This window comes from Notechis scutatus, chromosome 4 (genome assembly GCF_049901735.1).
Source record: "Notechis scutatus isolate UNSWTSFEM ecotype Mainland chromosome 4, rNotScu1.2, whole genome shotgun sequence".
In the NCBI taxonomy this organism is placed as follows: Eukaryota; Metazoa; Chordata; class Lepidosauria; order Squamata; family Elapidae; genus Notechis; species Notechis scutatus.
The window spans coordinates 67,434,334-67,447,292 of record NC_142012.1 but is presented as its reverse complement, the minus strand read 5'-3'; positions in this window follow the sequence as shown (position 1 = coordinate 67,447,292).

The window sequence follows — 12,959 nt, the reverse complement described above, 5'->3', positions numbered from 1 at the left end:
TTTGAGCTTCTTCAGTGACAGACCGAGACCTCATCTTTGTGAGGCTTCGATCCGTGCTCGCTGCTGGGGTGCCCCGAGCCAGTTGGTTTCGGGGCTAAGTCACCCCGTAGAGGTGGTGAAGAGGGGGGAGACTGCCAGCAGGGTTCAGGAGAGCCGCATCTCTCCTCCCCAGCTGGCCATTACTCCCTTTCCCGAAGGTGGTTGCAGCGGTGGTCAGAAATGGCAACCACAAAGAAGAACTCAACCAGAAAAGAATGTGCAGGAGGAAGATAAGAAGAGAAAGTTTTGGTTGACCGGGTCAAACAGCAAAAGCAACAAATAAGGTACCCTGGAATTGAAACTGTTAAAAAACAATAACATAGTTCCCTAAGAAGATTTTTAAGCTGCAAAGGAGAGAGAAAAGGGAAAAGATTTGGTTTTCTCCTTTTCCTATACTGACAGCTAAGAGACTTAAGCAAGAAATTGGAAAAAAATCCATTTTGACATCAGTAGGACAATTAAAAGTTTTTGAAAACAGGAAAGGAGAGAAAAAGAATAAAAGGGTAGGATCTGGAAGGGAGGAGACTGCCTGGAATTAAAAAAGAACTTATAGCTAACTGAAATATCGCAACAAAAACCCCAGGAAGAGAAAGTCGAAAAAGAAATAAGAAGATATAACTCGGGACTATCTGGATTACTTGATGATTTCTGGATTCTTGGTTATTGTTTTGAATGACTAAAATCAATCAGGTGGTTGTTTAAAACTGTTTAAAATGGATCCACTATTAGAAGAACTGAAAATGGAACTTAAAAAGTACAAAGAAGATGCACAAGAAGGGAGAGGTTCTTTTGGCTTCGTATTTCAGTTTTTAGAAATGGAGATTTAGAATTATGAGAAACAACAAGAAATGCCTGCAGAACAAGAAGATTGCGACAAAGAAGAAGCCATCTTTAATGAACAAGTAATCTTAGATGGGGGAAAAAAAGGAAAGGGGGGAAAGAGAATGGAAAGTTTAAGATTGGGAAAAACAACTCCCAAGAAAAATAGAGTGAAAAATAAGTATAAAATCAGAAAGCAACAGAAGAGGGAAATGCAGAAGAGAGAATTAGAACTAGAGAGACAAGGGGGTAAAAAGGGGAGGGAGAAGATGAGAGGGAAGAAAGAAAGGAAAAGAAGTTACAAAGGACAGAAGCAAAATATAGAGAAACAGGGTCTATTTAGAGATAATGGGTGAAAACTTAATGGAAAAAGGGATTCTGCAAAGGTACATAAGATAGTATGGTTATATTAGAAGCAGAAATAATTTTTAAAAATATGAAACAATGTATGATTAAAATGTCTGATAAAATAGCTATCGTAATTCAATGGAATGCTTGTCAATAAATAAATGTAACAAAAGGTATATTTAATGATTTATAAAACATATGTGAAGAGAAATAAGGGAAAAATTAATTATGGAGATTATAAGGAAAAATTAATTATAGAGATTATAAGGAAAAATTAATTATGGAGATTATAAGGAAGTATAATATTTAATTGAAAAGAAGTGTTAAAGATGTTAAGATTTTAATGATTATTAATGATAGAACCGAACTGGAATGGAATGAGGGTTTATAATTACATATATTTACAATCTTTCTTTCTTTCTTTTTTTTTTAAAGAATATAGTTTGTATTATAAGAATGTACCAAGCAGAATTCGATTGGAAGTTATGTATTATATATTATATTGAAGGTCATAAACTTAAGGTATATATTGAAGTTTAAATAAGAGTTGAATGGATGTAATTAAAAGATATAAAGGTGTCATACTCCAATTAGTAACTACAAGAGAAAACTTGTTTAATGAGAAAAGATAATATGAAATTGAAACAGAACAGACAAAAGTATAAATATAATGATTTGAATTGAGATGAGATAATCAAAATAAAATTGAGAAAATTAAAAGAGGGGAAAAACTATATAAAAATGTAAAATAGTATAAGATATGGAATAGAATACAAAAAGGAGCATGAAATTGAGTTTTGTGTCTGTATAAAGAAGTTCAACCCAGGACCATGCTATTTTCAAAAAAGATGTTTTACTTATATTTTGTATGTGTGAAAACCCAAATAAAACTTTATTTAAAAAAACACAAACAAACAAATATTGGAACGTTGCTAGCATGTTGCCCCTAGTTTTCCTTTTCGGTACAGTAGATATACCCGATTCCTTAAAATGTTCTTCGTTTCCATCCCCTAAATCATGTTTGTTGCTCTTCTCCTCACTCTGTCCAGAGTCTGAACAACTTTTTTATATAGTGGTGATCAAAACTAGATGCAACATTCCAGGTGTGGTCTTACAAAGGCATTATGAAATGGTACCAGCATTTCACATGATCTAGATTCTATCCCTCTGTTAATGCAGGGTAGAATTGCTTTGAGTTTTTGTCAGCTGCAGTTGCCAAAATATTTTTAACTGATTGTCCATTAGGATTTCAAGTTATTGCTGTTTAGCCAAGATTCACCTAATCTGTACTAGTACATTTGTTGTGGTGGTGGGGTTTGGCCTAAATATAAAACCTTACTTTTCCCTACCTTGAATTTCATTTTGTTTGATAAGTCTCAGTGTTCAAATCTATCAATATCCTACTGGATCCTGAGTCTAGGGTATTGGTTATTGTTAGGAATGATAGTCACCTAACAGTTGGGTTGGAAATATATAAACCAGGATAGTAATTTAATACTGTATCTTTAAGAGAATGCTGTAATTGTGATTGGCTGAGGTTCCTCCAATGGCCATAAGATGGAGCCAGAAACCTGGTTTCTTTCTTCTTGCGTTTCCTGTTTTGCTGTTTTGCCTGATCGTCATTCTGCTTGGATTGCTGTGATTCTTGTAACTGTTAGCAAACCTGTTTACTGAACTCTGTTTATGATACTTGACTTCGTTTTTGGATTATCCCTGGACTGATACTAACTGCTTTAACCGTGTATGATTTGGACTGTTTGTTGGACTTTGTTTACCAGTTTACTGGAAGTAAAACCAACATTTTACTATTCAGTGTATCTGTATGCTGGTTGTGTGTTATTCAACATCACTCTCATTATGTCTCCCTGAGTGCACTCATTCTCCTAATGGGGAATACCTCAACACTGGTTATGGGCCCAGTCCATACCACACTCAGGTAAGTGAGAGTTAGTGTGAATACATAGTACCATATACAGACAGCTGTTTATTTTTTTAATTGTGGGTTACTGTCCTGGTAAAGATGGCACAAGACCTGTCAACAAGTCTATCACTGATAACCTGGTTGGATGGAACAAACTATGTTTCCTGGTCTATGAAGTGCAGTCTACTTCTGCGTAGGGAAGGATTATGGGCTGCAGTTCAGAATCCACCAGATGTAAATGCTTGGGATTCAAATAATGAGGACAATGCCAAAAAGTTAGCTGACTTTAAACAGAACAACGAATGAGCTCTTTGTATAATTGGACTAACACTGAGTGACCAGCAGCTAGTCCATATTCATGGAGAAGAGTCTGATGCTAGGTGTTGGGAGAATCTGAAGATTTATGTTCGTGACAGTGTAGGTGCACACATACATCTTACACGTAAACTGTTTAGAGCACGTCTTCTGAAAGGTGGAGATATGTTAGCTCATTTGAACTTTATGAAAAGAACTTTTCAAGAGCTACATGAAAAGGAACTGGTTTTTTCAAAGCTGCATAAGGTTTATATCATTCTTTCCTCATTGGATGAAAGTTATGATGATTACATATCTTCACTGGAAGTCCTGACCAGAAATGAACTGACATTGTCTGACATAACCGGACGATTATTAGAACAGGCAAGAAGAAGGCTGGATGTGGACCAACTGAGAAAGAAACAACCACAAGAAGAGGATTTGTTTTCAACTGCCTATACTGTTAGGAAATGTTTTTTCTTGTGGGGCTAGTGGACATATAGCTAGATTCTGTAAGAAGGGAAAATGACAGAATACTGGTAATCATCAGAAGTCTAAGAAGAATGTTAATTTAGCTATGTCTAGCAATTCAACTGTAAACCATGATTTGTGGGTAGTTGATAGTGGAGCATCGCAGTGCATTACTAGAAATAGAGAGAGGTTTGTAAAGATGTCCACAAGTAAGCAAGATGTATATCATTGGCAAATGGATGGAAGATGAAAGCATCTGGTGAAGGTACTGCATATTGTTCATGTGTAAATGAGCATTTATCTATGCTATATGTACCTAAACTGAAATTTAATTTGTATTCAGTAAGGGTTTTAGTTAATATTGGTTATGTAGTTACCTTTAGGGGAGATAACTGTATAATAGAGAAAGAGGTAAAAGTGTTACTGCTACTTTAGAGAATGATTTATATGTTATACATGATGACCAGTTGCAGATGGCTAACTCAGTTTATAACAATGTTAAACCACCTGACGAATGTATACATTTACTGCAAAGAGGTCCACATCTAAATAGTTTATGAATATATTGAAAAGTACTAGTCCTAAAACAGAAGTACCCCATTGTTTACTTCCCTCATGTTCCATTACACATTCAGTTCGGTTTGTCAGCCAGTTAGAAATCTAACTGGTAGTGATGCTATCTATCCCATATTTTTGTAGTTTAACAAGAAGAAGGCTATGGTCTTCTTTCTCAAATGCCTTACTGAAACCCAAAGATATTATGTCCCTAGCATTTTGCTGGTCCACTAATTTAGTCACTTTGTCAAATAATAAAATAAGATTTGTTTGACATCATCTGTTTTTAACAAACCCATGGTGGCTTCTGCTTATAACTTTGCTTGCTTCTAGATGTTCACAGATCTACTGCTTGATTGTCTTTTCCAGGATCTTCTCAGGTATTGATGTCAGACTGATTGGTCTGTAGTTTCAGGAATATGAAGAAATTCTCATGTTAGCTAACACAAATACTGGTTTTCAAAATTATTATCGTCATTAAATGTTCTTGTTGAGTTCATTGTTGTTATATTCTTTGGGAGAAAAATGTTATGGGTAATATCTTTATACCTGATGTAATCAAGTTTCCCACATTCCATATTTGTGTAATAAATTAGATGACAAGTGAAGAAGAAATAAAGAAGAAATAAAAGGTAAAGTTTTCTTGATTGAAGAAGCCAGCCTCATCTGAAGACATTTTCCGTGGTCATGTGGCCAAACATCAAAGACACATAGAATGCTGTTATCTTCCCACTGAAGTGGTGCCTATTAACCTATTCACATTTGCATGCTTTCAAACTGCTATGTGGGCAGGCGCTGAAGCAAGGAACAGAAGCTCATCCAATTGCATGATACTCAAATCTAAAAACCCAGGTTGTCAGCTTCCAGCTCAGCATCTTTAACTTTAATCGTGCTTCCTGAAGCTATAGTCCTCCAGTTATTGTTAGATTTTAACTTCCATCTATTTCAGTAAGCATGATCAATAATTAGGAATACTTACAATCAATATTTACTCTCTCACTCAGGCAGTTTTTGGCTAGCTGTAAATTAGTCATCATGTCATGAAATTGAAAATTATTCTCTGCTTCTGTTTTTAAGTCAATGAAATTATTTTATAAACTGTTTGCTTTATTACCACCACTACTGTGCAGGTAGATTGCATTCTAGATTGGAGTATCTTCTTTAATATCAGTTAAAATAGTTATTTGATATAGTTATATGTGGAAGTCTTGGTGCTATATGATCTTCCATATATATATATATATATATATATATAACAAAAACTATGGATCCATTATGTAGATGGCATCTTTATATAATAACAGAGAAACAACTACACTAGACTGAAACAACCTGTACTTCTAGAAAGAGAAAAAAGATTACCTGTACAACATATTCCAACAAAATGGATATCCATTTAATTTATCAAAAAGTGCTTGATCACACAACCCACTGCAACACAACTAAAACACTCTATGAAAAAGAATAACACTCACATGGTGTACATCCAAAATATTCTTAACATACAGATTTTATACCAACTTAGCATTACTATAGCACACAAACCAACTAAAGATCTCCAAAACAACTTAAGCAAACCAAACAGTTGTCCAGACTCCAGATCATCTATAATATATAGTGCAATGATGATTGAGTGCTACTATATAAGACAGACAGGCAGAAGATTGGAATAGCTCATCCACATATAGCAACTAGCAGTCAGAAGTCATGACACAAACTCCTCACTCTCACAACACATGGACAGAGTCAGTCACAATTTTAACTGGCAAACAATTAACATTTTAGAGCAAACCAAATCTAAAAGGAAACTTCTGCAAGCTTGGCATTCATCAACCATTTATAAACACATAGATATAAACAATATTTACATATACATAATTGAGAAGAAACAATAACAAACTAGGAAGGAACCAACCAAGCAACCAAAAATACTAGATCAGGGGTGTCCAACCTTGGCAACTTTAAGACTTGTGGACTTCAACTCCCAGAATTCCTCAGCCAGCTTTGCTGGCTGAGGAATTCTGGGAGTTGAAGTCCACAAGTCTTAAAGTTGCCAAGGTTGGACACCCCTGTACTAGATCATATCGCCTGCAGCAATCAAAACTCAGATAAATAGCAATCAACAGCAGATGAATAATTAGTGGGGTGTGGGGGGGAATACTCAAATGAAAGAACCATGAAGGGGAAAAAATCAATCTCTCCACCAAAACTGGCTGAGCAAAATTATTATAAATAGGCAATAAACCTTTCATTCATTTGCACTGATGATTTACTTAGTTTGCTAATAAAACAACTACTAGGTGAACTTTATTATTCTTCCTATGGCTGTCATCCATTTTATGTTAGTGATCTGATACTGAATTTTTCTGCATTTCTTCTACCAAAACTTGCCTATTTTTTTTTTCTCCATGAGTGATTCTATTCCATTTGATGTATGACTTTCTCGTTAAGAGTCAAGAACATTTTTGGTAGTCTTTGCCCATTCCTCAAAAAATGATAATATAATTTTTAATATTATATTTAGTTCCCCCAAAATAATTCTCACTATGTTGAATAAGATTCAGTTAATTAATGTATAGAGAAAAAGAAACCAAATGAAGAAGTAGCAGAAAAGGTCGCTAAGAGCTTTATGAAATTTGTGTCCTTATTCTTATATTTAAAAATTAAATGTTAGCTTTTATACCACACAATAAGCAAGTCACGGTACAGTATAGCCATGAAGTACTCCAGCAGTTCACTTGTATTTATTCACTGACTGCTGTCGTACTTCTTTTATCACAAATTTGAAGAGAAGACTCTGCTAAGTGAATAGAGACATATTAGAAAGAGACATATTAGAAAGTTTCATATTTGGGGAACTGCTGAAACACCACTAGACATAATTCAGTTTTGTGAAAAAATATATGATCATTTATACTCTTTTTTCCTACTTATTCATTGTTACATTAAGATGGGCAAATGACCTATAACACTGTAATAATTTAGTTGGAGATGCAAGTAATTTTCAGAATTCTTTTGTCATCATTAGTTTGATGTAAGATACTGGATTGCAATGCCAGTAAATATATCATTACTACAGTTTGTCAGTGCATACTTTCTTTTAAAAGCATAGATGCATATCATTATATTAACAACAGGAACTATTGGTTGACAAGAACATTTACCATTTCATCTAAATAATTCAGGGTTTTGGCTATGTGATATTATCCTTGGAAGGTTATGACAGAGCAAACAATTTTTTAGGGGAGATAAAGAAAAAGCATTGCAGTCACCAACCTGCTTCATGGAGAAGCTGACCTGATTCTAGAGACGTTATCAGAGAGACTATCATTTGTGCGCTATGGGTACATTATTTTGGCTTTGATCTATATTGAGTATAACAAATTGTTTTGCTTAAAAATTAGAAAACACTTGGTTATTTCCAAAACGAATCATTTTTAGATTTTTTACAACTATAAGAAATTTATTGCACTTTGGTTCTCATGTTAGATAGGTACAGTATTATCCTAATTAATCACAGATATGGCAAGGAATGAACAGAGGTCAATACCATTTTTGATTCTCTTATTTTTGCTGTCATTCCCATAAAAGAAGAATGGGGAAAAGTTGAAGGAGATGTGTCTTAGTGCTGGAAATGGTGAAGAAGCTGTGAAGCAATTGGAAAATAGGAATATTAATGGCTTCTCCTAAATGCTGGTATTTTGAGTCTTAAATAGACTTTCAGGGATTTGAAGGCTTAGGTTCAATTAGGATTTGGACATCCTGATTTGCATTTGGTTTGCAGGACTATGTAGAAAAATTCACCTACATTTTTTGTCCTCAAACCTGCATATTAAAATGCTTTATATGAGTTTAAAGTCAACATGAAATGTGTGAGTTTTTAATGTTGTAACTGACAGCTGTAACCAGAATGATTCAAAATACCAGTTATAAACCAAGCTTTTAAAAAATGCAATAATTTCTGCATAGTTAAGTATATCCACTTTAAAAGCTGGGTTAAAATTCTGGCAAACTCCCTTCTTATTTTGCTCTTCAATTTTTTTCACTAGTTCATTAGCACAAGATCTGGTTAAAACTTAGTCCTTCATATTGGAAAACATCATTTGATACTTTCATATGCCAAGAGTGCACTAATTTTCTCCTCAGGGGAAAGGAGTCTTTCATTTCCATACTCCTTACTTTAGAAAGGAGTAACTTATTTTTAAGTATAATAAAACTGAAGTATTTGAATTCTCCAAAGGAATTCTTACCCGCTGCCACTCTTGGAAAATTAATGGCTTTGACTTTGATCAAATCAGGGAATTTAAATATGTAATATTCTACTTCCAAGTCTCACTGACCTAGTATGAATAACAAAGGCTTGTCACTTCCCAGGCATATAAGTTTTCAGGACTCAGTGTCATCAGTCCCCCTCTATATGGTGCACAGACTTGATACTATGTATTTTCATACACTTATACTGAGGCAGTGTAATTTTTTTGAGGGTATAAACTGTCTAAACTGTCTACCTGTATACCTGTCTACTCTGTATAAACTGTCTACCTAATTGTATGTTGAAACTGGAATCTGGGCTGATCGTTTTGGCAACTTCTATGTGGTTTTCTAACTGAAATATACTGGTATATCTAAGTAGAATAGATCACTAAATTTGTTGCAATTACCATAGCATGCTATGTAATATGTTCAGTCTGTAACGTTGATAAAATTGCTTTTCCAATTAAATTGAAATGGCCCTTTATGTACATTTTAAAAATTATTTGATTGTATGTGTATTTATGTATCCATCCATCCTTCTCCCTCTCTCTTCCTCCCTCCTTTCTGTCCCGCTTATATCTTTTTATTTTGATTTGTATATGTTTTTTTTTCACTGCAAAATAAATAGCATACAAATAAATTTGAAACCCCAGCAGTTCAACAATGGAAGGTTGTAGATTGGTACAAAGCACATTTTGTTGTTGTTGCTGAAAGCAAGCATTGTGGGGAGTAGCCCAATCTTAAGAGTCAAGCTGTTCTACGAGGCCTGATTCACTACTGAGGTGGCGTACTTCTGAGCTCTTACCCTTCTTATATCCTACTGTACAGAATCTGAAACACCCCTTCTCAAGTTCAATATCACAGATCAAATGTGCTTACAGAAAGCCTGCATCTCTGAACCTTTTTCTCCTCATGGGGGGAATTGAGAAGAGGGATGAAAATAATCTATTATTCCTGTAGGGAGCAACTAAAGGGACAGACCAAGATCATGAGGAGAAAGCAAAGATATAGGAAAAAACTAAAAGGGAGGCTCTTTCTTTTTATTTCTAGTGATCAATAGGATAAAACAGTTTCTGCTAAGTCCTTCTTCCTTTCTTCTCCTATTTTCTCTCTGGGTATTTCTGAAGCTCTTGCAGTCTCATAACTCTACCTCTTCTTCAAATCTTACCAGGAAGGAAGACAGTTCCAGATGTTGTTTTCTTCCACTGCTAACTTTTCCACCGCACAATGTTTTAGGATTAATTGTCTTCCATCTGGAAGTGCTTCATCTCACTTTCGCCTGAAGAATGTTCAAGTGTATAAATGCAAGGATCAAATTGCAGAGATTCTCTAGGGACTAAATTCACAACACGGATAAGAATCTGAGCATTGTGATTAAAATCATAAGAAAAAGGGAGTTTATGCGCACTCCCTGTTGTTTTGTGTAATGCTCAGATACAATTCTGGATTCACACAATGTGTTTAATTCTGAATATGAACTATCAAAACATAATTGTTGGGTTCATTTTACATGGCCAGATAAATATATCATATAATGGTTTAAAGCGATGTCATTCAACATGCTGGGATATGAGATTGACACACAATCAACAATGCTAAAATACAGACTGGGTTCCTACAATATGCCTTAAAAAGATATTACCTACACCATTTTATCCTTGTCTAGCATGGAGTGCATAGTTTGCTTGTGGGGTCTTACCAAAGGTAAACATGAATTTATCACTGTGTGAACCAAATTTTGTGTAATTAAAAACTCTATTTGCATAAAAGCTATTATTTTTGTATAGTAATACTATAGTTATGCAGTATTTAGAATTAGACTTACATAATTTATACAGAAAATATAATGTTTAATTATTTATATTTCAGCTCTTATATTATTTAATATATATTTGATATACTGCTGGAAAATCAATCACTCATACGAAGGTTTCATTTGCAATCTTCTACAGCCATTAATGGTTTAAATTAATACATTACTGAATATAACTTTACATAACTGCATGTCAGTTGGTCATTAATATGTACTATTTCCTATGTTATCAGCAGAAATTGGAGTCAGTTCAAATATAATGGCTAATGATGTATTGTTGAATATCACATAAAGCTGATAGCACTTCATATTCCAAGCTCAATTGGAAATCCACTTAACTAGATGCTGGCAAAATTCTAGGTTGCTACTTGATACTTCTCCAATGCACCAGCCTGTTTTCTCTTGCACAAGAATTGCCAAACCTTTCCAAGCAATGGACATCCCTATGAATAAATAAACAAAGAACATGCTTAAATCTAACAAAATGTGTTCCTTAATCTCTCATTTAACAATGACAAAAACTAACACAAAATCACTCATTGTTTATAAGTTTTCAAATCTAGTTTATATTACAAACAGCTCATTAGTGAAAAACAAAGATGCATACAATTTAGCAATATCTTATAGCAAAAATTTAGTAGAAAAAGATGTTTACTGAAAAACTGAGAATTTTTTTATCATACTTTAAATCTCCTTTTAATGTTTTTTCTAATATTTTACACCTATACCAATTTTTATATATAAGGTTTCATATTTTTTTGTGAAATATACTGAATTCCTTTTTCTTTGAAGCTCCTGAGATATTTTGAAGTAAATAGAAAAAATAAATGATTCTCTGATCTCTACTTTTGTGATACCTGACCGCCAGGAATTGGTCTATTCTCTGAGCTGTGGAAAACACATCAAATCTATTACAGTACTTCTAGTTCATTTTTTTTTTTTTAGGAGCAGGTTTGCAACTGGTGGATCATGATATTACGATTCATAGTTCAACTACAGCATAGCTAACTCAGGATGATGGTCATTTCCCAATATTGAAACCTCCATTGACATTTGTTATTGTAAGTCACAAAGTCGTATCCGATCTATCACGACCCCATGGACAATGTTCCTCCAGACCTTCCTGTCCTCTACCATCCCCTGGCATACATTTAAGCTCACACCGAATGCTTCAGTGACTTCATTCAGCCACCAGATTCTCTGGCGTCCCTTCTTATTTTGCTCTCAATTGTTCCCAGCATTAGGCCAGTGAGTCCTTCCTTCTCATTAGGTGGCCAAAATATTTGAGTTTCATTTTCAGGATCTGGCCTTCTAAAGAGCAATCATGGTTGATCTCTTCTAGGTCTGACTGGTTTGATCGCCTTGCAGTCCAAGAGAGTCCAAGAATCTTGCAGGAGTCTTCTCCATCACCATAGTTCAAAGGCCTCATTTCTTTGGCATTCAGCCTCCCTTTTGGTCCAACTTTCACAACCATACATTGCAATAGGGAAAACCATAGCCTTGACTATATGCATTTTTGTTTGCAGGGTGATATCTCTGCTTTTTAGTATGCTGTCTAGATTTGCTATAGCTTTCCTCCCCAGGAACAACCATCTTTTAATTTCTTGGCTGTAGTCCCCATCTGTGGTGATCTTGGAGCCCAGGGAAATAAAATCTGTCACTACCTCAATTTCTTTGACATTGACATTATCACTGAAATAAAACCAGAAACAAATAGTTGCCAAGAATCTAAGCCCCCAGTTTACAGCACTGGTTTAAATTCAATAAGAAGTCCTTCAATGAAATTGGAAGAGATTAGTGAAAATCAAGACATATCAAGACAAAAAATTCTTTACTTTTAACAGCTTTAACTTGGCTTCTAAGAAGCTATCTAAATTGCTTATAATAAGCTCCCCAAACTCCTTTGGCGAGAGCCTTTACCATTGCTTGGGAGTAATTGATGCTAGGAAGAGCACAAGGAAAAAGAGGAGTGTTACTGGCAAAAAGAGAGAGAAGAAAAAATAGGTGGGATTTGGTAGGGAAAAAAATTAGCAGTAGCCAGAAACAGAGCTGGTGAACAGAAATGGAAGGAAGGAAATTTGTGACCATATTGCTCACATTTGAATTTTCATTGATTGATCATATTTAAATACTGTCAAATCCCTAAAGATTCTTGGTGGCTTAAAAAAAAAGATGATTATCACATGATGTACTCAAGAAATTGTAAATTTTAACATTACAATTAGAATGTATCCAACATAAACTATGGAATCCTAGTTTTCAAAATAATACCACTAGGGGTGGTAGAAAACTCGATATTGCAGAAATACTCCTTTTCTTGCCTACCTCATACGGCTTCTCCTTCAGAAATAATTATAGTTTATTACATCCAACTGAGATCGGAAGGGATGTCCACTTCAGCACTCAGGACACATTATACTAAGATTTTCTTTTGGACTTGGTCTG